We start from the raw sequence: 8,667 nt of genomic DNA, 5'->3' as shown, positions 1-8,667 counted from the left end.
TGTTTTTTCCTATTCGTAGTCGTCGTTTCAACAACTCTTTCTGCATGTTTGTTTTTTCATTTTCATGATGATTTTTTGCACTTGATTTTTATTGATCTATCTAACCTTAGTAAGATATGCACTCTAACTTGCACCATCACTTATATCTGGCAGTTTACCTTACCCTTTCCCAGTAGATATGCCCTTCACTTGGCCAGCAGTTGCTTTGTCCAACTGGGCATTACACAAGTCCAAGGTTCAAGCTGCATGCTTGGCCTCTGAAACTGCATAATGCATAGTACCTAGATTTTGTAACAAGGAATTGCATAGTTCAAAGCCTCAAGCCCATTCCTTGGCCATTGAGACTTCACAATGTGTAGTCTCTCCCTCATTCTTCCAAGGTTGGGATTGTGCATTGCACAATCTCAAGGTTCAAGTTTCTTTCGTGGCTGTTGAGACTGTACAATGTGTAGTTCAAGACGTTAGTCTCTCTCCCCTAACCTCAAGAATTGCACAATTGTTCCTTTCAATCGTGTGGTTTCTACTGTGATCTCGCTTGAGATTCAATTTTCTGAAGCTATTTCATGTTTTCCATGAGTGAATTTTCCTCCTACAAGTATTGTAGTTGTTGAGCATTTCTCTTCATCACTCACTAACATCATGGCAACAAAGAGATCTAATTCAAAGGACACTACTGAAAGTAGCACTGGGGAAGAATTTTATAGTACTCCTATGAAGTTACCAATCTTCTCAGATACTCAATTTTTCATAGATAAAGAATCAGATATCACATGGCAGAAAGTGAAAGAATCATTCTCAACAAGAAGCTTCAAAGTAGACCTTGAAGACTGGAAGGTGTATATCAATGTCCAAAGATCAGTGTTACATAAGGTTGCATGTAGGTACCCTGCCTTCCCATGTGCATACATTGTCAACTAGGTATTGTCTCATACAAACCCAAAGACTATGACTCTCAGCAATGCCAATGGACAGAGGCTTGCCTCTTTTCTGGAAGGAGATTACCATCTCATCTATCAATTGGCTGAGCCGGAATCGATAATGTATTCTTACTCCTATGTGACCACAAACTACTTGAGCATAAAGGATATTGTCAAACACTGAGTGAAAGAACGAACAGAGTTTGTTCAGACACCCACCAATACCTACAAGACGAAATCTCTCGGGATTACATATAAAATCTTGATGGTTCTATGTTGTAGAATATATGGTCAGTAGAGTACTAATACCTGCTATAGGATAAAAGGCATGGTGTATGGAGAATGGAGATAACCTAAAGGGTCTTCCTAGGACCCTTGGTAGACTATAAGATTATCTGCAGCCGTCACAAAGTTACATGCATGTCCATAAACATTAAATAACTATCAAAGAAAAACAGGTGGATTACCTCAAGCCTCTGTGTAGATTTGCTAGAGAGCACAATGCAGCTAGGTGGAAGTCCCCTGAGCTGGCTCTAGATCAAGTCCTGCACATAGAAGAGACAAGCATAATCACAACATACAACCTTGATAACTAATACATGAATACATAAAAGACATCTAGTTACACATAACTAAGCTACTCATGCTAAAAGGTATTGGACAAACAAATAAATGAATGATAGTACCAACACCATGGAGTAGATAATACAACTGCAGTTCTATATTAATGTCAGAAGAGTGATCACAACCATCTGTTGCATCAGCCTTCCCTTACCACTCCAGCTTCTCTCTCTTTCTCCCTTCTTACCAACTTCTTATGCTTAGATTTGAGACTATGCTCATCAATCAAGTAAGTAATCCTTTCAAATGATCTGACCTCTATCACCATAGCCCCAGCTTTGCTTATGTAGCAATTGAGTTAGGGTTGCCAAATTCCTCCATGAGTTCCTTAGGGTAAAAGCAATGAAGTTGCTATGCTTTCCAGCGCTTTCCCATTTTCCTCCTTCATTAGGATTAGAAATCCCCCAAATAGGTCGAACTTGAGATGTTTCCTTGCTTTTCTTGAGTAGATTTAGGAGCAAATATCTAGATATTTATGAGTCAATTCGCTCCTTTGACCTTTAGAACTTCATTAGGATCCACTAACACTGTTCCCGAACTAACAACTAGAGTTAGTAGGGCCACTAACGCTCCCTTAGGCTTACAGAGAAGCTATATAAAGTACGTTTTCAGTGTATAGCTAGCATTAGTTTGGAAGCAAGGAATGTGATCTTGGTCTTTGCTTCAGCTATCATGTCTTTCCCCTCTAAGCTGATGAGGGGGTAATTTTCCTATATAACAGATGCCCCCTAAAGTGTGAGATCAAAGGCTGTGACGATGGCCAAAATACTTTACTTAACTGTAATTTTCCTTCTTCGACAAAAAGAGAGAGAGGATCGGAGCTTCAGGTGGTACGGGAAACCTGATACAACACACACACACACACACACACACATATATATATATATATATATATATATATATATATATATATATATATATATATATATATATATATATATATATATATATATATATATATATATATATATAACTACTAAAATCATGTCCTGAGTCGAGCATTCCCATGCTCAGTAGCTATTTCAGAGTGATTTTCTCGTAAAATAGATATGACGATGTTGGTTGCTGATAAGCACAATGCGGATCCGGTGTCATAATAGGATCATTCTTATGAGCTATCTCCAAAAAACAATATACGCAACTTGGGAGAGGAAGCAAGGCTGATTGATGCAAGCCTCTACCCAAGGTCTTGATTTCCACTTCACCAAATAGCATCGATACATGTGAATATATGCGTTGATGTTGAACATGCACGAAATCATCTAATTACCAGTCAATAATGGAGACTGTTAACAGATGCGAGGAAGGCCACCAATAATGGTGATCGTCTCCAAGATGCACAGTACAATATAATGAGTGTGAAGGATGTTTTTGTCATCAAACACCCATAGAATCACTTAACAAGAAGCCAATAATGAGAACCCCTGATCAAACACAAGGTGACCTGCCACTAATGTTTGCAAGTACCAAGGCATTGAATGTGTTTCTAGGTTGTCTTCATAGATAGAGTGTTGAAGTTGATAGGAAGATACCTGTCGAAAGGTAGGCAATAATGTGTCCTACATCAATCGACATGAAATGGGACAAGAATGATTTGTTTTTTGAGGAATCTTTGAGCATTGGGTCTAAACAACAGAGGGCATGATGAAAGGATATGCTTGATGGGTTGATGGAGGAAACAAAAGGTTAACACTTGAACAATAGAAGGCATGACAACGGTTTTAACCATGCAACACTAGACTCATGAACACCAAAGAGTGTTAGGATACAAAGATGCAAGAACATCGGGGTATTTAGGCTAAACCCATAGGATGGTAGGATTCATATTGAGAGGCCATCACAAGGAAGGTTTATCTGAGGGAGTGCCATGTTCAGGGGAATGACTGCTACCAAACCACGTTTCCTAATACTGAATGCAGTTGTATTGTCTACTTTCCCTATTTGATTAGTTTAGTGAGTCCAGACGGGTAAACTCATTGATATTTTCATATTTTAAGAGTCTGAAAAGGACTGGTAAAAGAGTGACTCTATGCCCTATTGTTGGCTATGTGGGGCCTGACCTAGGTTCAGTAGTTAGTTTAGCCAAGCAAATCCCGGTACTACTAGCCCTTTCGACAATAGTTCGTGGAGCGCGGATTGAGGACTCAGTCGAAATAGTATGGGAGGGTTCTGGAACTAGATTTCCGCACCCTAGGGATGTCTTGATGAGGATTCTAGAAGTTCGCAATCCTAATCTGCACGTTGCGCTGCTCCGCGCAGCTTCCTATTCATCGCAACCTGTGCGCACCTTAATATTATTCCGATCGTATCCTTAATGTGCTATTATCTTAGTGCTTAACTTAGTTTGCGCAGGCCCAATATTCTTATTACTTGTTCAACTTTCATATTAGCATGCATACTTGAAAATAATATAAATGCATAAAGAATAACCAAAACATAGAAATACAGATCTAGAAGTAGATGCACAATATTCTGAATCAATCTTATCTTTATTAATACTCAAGTTTAGTTACAGGCTTGACTCTGCCTTGCGCACTCAATTGCATGGGTCCACGCACTCAGCTCTGGACTCTAGTAGGCCTCTACGCACTCAACTGAGAGCTTCTACCTAGTACTATGACCCAATACACTTCAAATTGACATCTATCTTCTAACCACGTCTTCGCATCTATCTATTACTTGTCAAAACTTAGACTAACTTTACCCTTAGGGCCTTGCTCTATTTATACAATCACATGGTCCACAAACCATGGGTGGGCCAACACACTTTACATTAAATTACATTATCTTAGGGTGGACAACCCTAGACTCTCGCACTCTGCACCCACATTTCCCGGGGTCTTTACATTACACTTGACCAAAATTCGGGCTTCAAGCCCCAAAAACATGCTATGGGGGGGATCTGCTACCCAACAGGCACCCAACACAATCATCATGACTCGCCTCGAGTCACTCTGCTAGTGTGGTGATATTTGTGTGACACCCATTTTGAGCACCCCCAACATAGTGCTCTGCTCCATCCGCAATCCCTAGAGTGCATCCTCCGTGACTTCCCGAATCATTTTGCTGATATCCAATAGATCATCTTCTGTAAGCTTGATCAGGTCAGCGGATGTCTTTGTGGCTTTCCCTTACTTCCTGGGGTTGTTTTCTCTGGGTTTCGCGGCCGCTTGAGTTGTGTTGATGTCGTACTGGGGTCCACACGGTCCTCCTCCTTGTCCACTTCCCTGGTCTGCTGCCCCAAGGACCTCTCCTGGCCTTCCTCAGCTTCTTTGGTTGGTGCGGTTGTAGTCTCTGCCATCTGTGCTGCTACTGCATCCATTGCCCGCTCCTTTTTTCTTTAAATTGGACCACTTGTCATGAATAGTGACACCAACAGTCACTTTACAGCCTACTCATGTAGCAGTGCATCCCCTTATGCGTGACCACAACCCCTGTGACGTCCCGATCCTACGTGCAACCTCCGTCTCGTGCATCTCCCATATAGAATCTTTTATTGTCCCGCGCGCTCTTTCAACTGCTTAGAGTGCTGAGACTGTGCTTCCTACAGATAGTTAGGTGTTTGCACCTCCTGTGTGAGGCTTCAAGTCACCTTCCAACCTGATCCGTAGGCCTTCCTTGGTGTGAGCGCCTCGTGTTCTTCCTTATGCAGTGCGCTTCCCTGGTTACTTTGTCTGATAAGGTGCGGTCGCAGCCATGTTACCAGAGCCAGAAATTCTCGATGACAATCTTCTAGTGTGGTATTGTGGCTACCCATATGTTGTCCCATCCTTCTGTCAAAGTGTATTGCTTGCGTGATTTTGGCTTCTAGTTTTCTGATTTTTGCATCCATTAACATACTTCTCTGCTTCAATCGTACCCAATCTTCTTCGAGTTCGTGAAGTTTCAAGTCCCCTCGCCGAATGGCTTCATATAACTGCATAATTCCTTTACCTGAATCCTCGAATACTGTCCTAACTACGAGAGCTATTGTATGGGGCCTCTTCTCTACTCTTACACTTTCATCTCTTCTCGTTAGTGTTGGGGTCATTTCTGTGCTCTGGTCTTTGCTTATGGTCCTATAGGCCCATCGAACCGCTAGTACGCACAGGTCCCAGTCAATTTGTCTCACCTGGTGAACTCTGTTCATGATTCTGAATAGCTTTTTGAATGCTCCGACATGGAATATTTTTGGTGTGCGTCACTTTTCCTGCTGCCATGTCTAGTTCTGATTTTCAATCCTTAGTCTAGGATGTGCTTTCACAACACACATTTGTACCCATCGACACAGGTGGGCACATAAGCTGCTTCATCCTAGTTTCCCAGCTCTCGTTCGATGCTGGGGGCTTCCAAACTGTAAGCACATCCGTCTTCTACATTCGTGCCAATTCCCAATGGTCTTCTGATGTGTACTTCACCATTGTGTGGGGGTTATGCGCAGTGCCCATTCCATTGCACGATACCACTACTGTTCTAGTACTGTGCTTTCAAATTTGTCTAGGAATTCATCCACCGCTATTACTCCATCATATGTTCGCAGTTCCCTTGCCTCTGACCTCACACAATGCAGTGATCTAATCATCATGTTGCAATTCAGCGTTGTCACTTCGTGCAACCAGTTCTGCCAGCATTCTATTTCTTCATCTGAATCCGAAGTATAGGAACTATCACGCTCCTATGAGATTCTCCCATTTGCAGTCGGGTTCACCCGCTCCTAGTCTCGCACCATTATTTGGTAAATACAATCTATCTCATCGTCACTTTCATCATCGCGCACTAGTTCGATGTAGCATGCTCCTTCGGCTGGATCTAGCGGAACTACTATGCGAAGAGACTTTTTCTCGAATATCATCTTCTGCTTCTTCAGGTTAATGACTCCATTCATATCAGTGGCCCAGTCTATTCTTATAAACGTGGGATAAGGATTGTTGTCATTGACAATCTCTATTACTTCAAAATCCATCTGTGTGCTCGCGCCTTCGATATCAACTGTTACCCCTTGCAACCTCCCCATGGGAAAAATCTTTTGTTGGTTTGCCATTCATAATTGAATAGGGGACCACTGTAACATGGGCCTGCCCATGCATTCCCATGTCTGCTTTGGTAACACATTCGCATCCAAACCCAGGTCAAGGATTACTTGATCCATTTCATACTTTCTAATCTGTGCCGTCAATCTCATTTCTCTCTCAATGTGCAATGCATGCTTTCCTAGTTTCCAGACTACGCGCGGTTCCCCTGACCCTGTGCACCTAGTGATCAACTCCTGTAGTCCCTTTACTACCTTATTGTCATGTAGAAGTTTCATTCATGTCTCCAAAAAGGTAGTAAGCATAGAAGGATCCATCCCTGGCTCTCGTTGATCCTTACTACCTAAAGTGGAGGCTTCCACGAAGCTCTTCTTAGCTTCCATGAATGCCTCCTTTGCATGTTCTAAGTCAACCTCAGGTTCCCTTGTAGGAACCTTGCGAACCCATGTATCTTCCTCTAACTACTTCCCCTTATCTTCCCCTGTGGTTGCCCTACTACTAAGCACCATATTCACATTTGGGTCTTCTTCGCGTGGTTCAGATCTCATCATTTCGATATTTTGAGTCGAAGGAGGCTGGAGTACTCCTTTCTCACACATCTATGAGATCAATGTAGGACAATATACTGATTCATCATCAAACTGAGCGCAGTATGAATAGGATATTCTCGTTGGGTTGGTAGGGCGTAGTGCCTTGGTCCCCTGCAATTGTAACAAATTAACTATCTGCGGCCCCTTCCTGGTCCCATTCCTCCTCGTCCTCAACCTTGCCCCTGAAATCCAGCGCATGCCAGCCATACTGTTGGGTCGAGGGCTCGTGTTTCTCTCTACATCCGATAGGCTAGGGTTCGATCCATCATTAACTCGTAGCTACGACAAGTATGCTCGTCGTGGCCCAACGACCTACAGAAATTACAAAACAGTTGCTAGGGTGCCGGTGTATACTTCTGGAACAATTGATAATTATCTATCATGTGCTTTTCTTCTATCTGACAGATCGTGCACCATAATGAGTGTGTTGTACTTGGCCCTGCCAGTGCCTCTAGTCTCAATGGCATTAGCCCCCCTCCTGCCAAGTAGTTCGTGAATACTGGACAATGATCCTTGTCATGGCCCTGGCCTTTGCATGTTACACACCATACTTCTTCGTGCGCCTTTAGCCGCGGTGCCCTATCCTGCTTCAAGATCTTCATTTCCAGGCAGAGATTCTGTAGATGCACGTGGATTTGTTGAATTCCTAGCCCCAAATCTTGTATCAGTGTCCCATCTAACCTCATTGCCATTTCCAATGCTTCAGCCTGTGTAGAAAGTTTCTGTTGTGACAGCGTCGTCCTCAGGTGCGATGTTAGAGATGCCACAAACCATGCGCGATGTTGTGCATCTGTGAGCATCATATTAGCCTCATGGATCGTACTCTTCAGCTACTAATCCAGATCTAAGGGGGTCTCACCTGGAAGCATCACGATCTCTTTAAACCCAATGATTGACTGTGTCTCTGATTTCAGCCAGCTAAATTCTCTGTTCAACTTATTCTGGATCTCTGTTATTCTTGCATTTGGGTGATCATTAGAGTTCTTGATATACCATGTCAACGCGCGATCCTGTAGTGTGCTTACCAATGTAGCCTTCTTAATGTTGTCATCTGTGACCTCTTGCACTTCCCACACTTCTCTTACCACAAACCAAAACTGGTCTGGATCCTCATTCCCTACTCCTCTGAATACGGGTAGCTTGATCACACTCGCCATGCTGAACTATGGGGTTGGTGGAGGTGGAGTGGGTGGAGATGGAGATGAAGGAGGTGAAGCGGGTGGTGGCGTGGGTGGAGGTGGTAACTGTGGAATGTGTTGCCTTATCAAACTGACCACACTTCTTGGAGAGACCCGAGTGAGCTCTTCCTCGCTCTCTCGTGAAGGTGAAATTAAGAGACTATTTCTTAACTCCTCGCTACCTTTGTAAATCCTTCTTCTCCATGTCATTCCAAACATTAATGTATTCACATAACTTGTTTTTCACATGACAGCATCTTAATCCAGGTATTCAAAGATTTAATGTACTTACCTTGCGGTCCCTTAAGAGAACGTTAATCTGCTTCGCTGTAGCTCTCGGTCATGTCTACCA

This window comes from Pinus tabuliformis, chromosome 6 (assembly GCF_031772625.1).
Source record: "Pinus tabuliformis cultivar Carrire ecotype Pingquan chromosome 6, CPIR1, whole genome shotgun sequence".
NCBI classification, from domain to species: Eukaryota; Viridiplantae; Streptophyta; class Pinopsida; order Pinales; family Pinaceae; genus Pinus; species Pinus tabuliformis.
The sequence above is the reverse complement of the archived record's forward strand: the minus strand, read 5'-3'. Positions refer to the sequence as shown.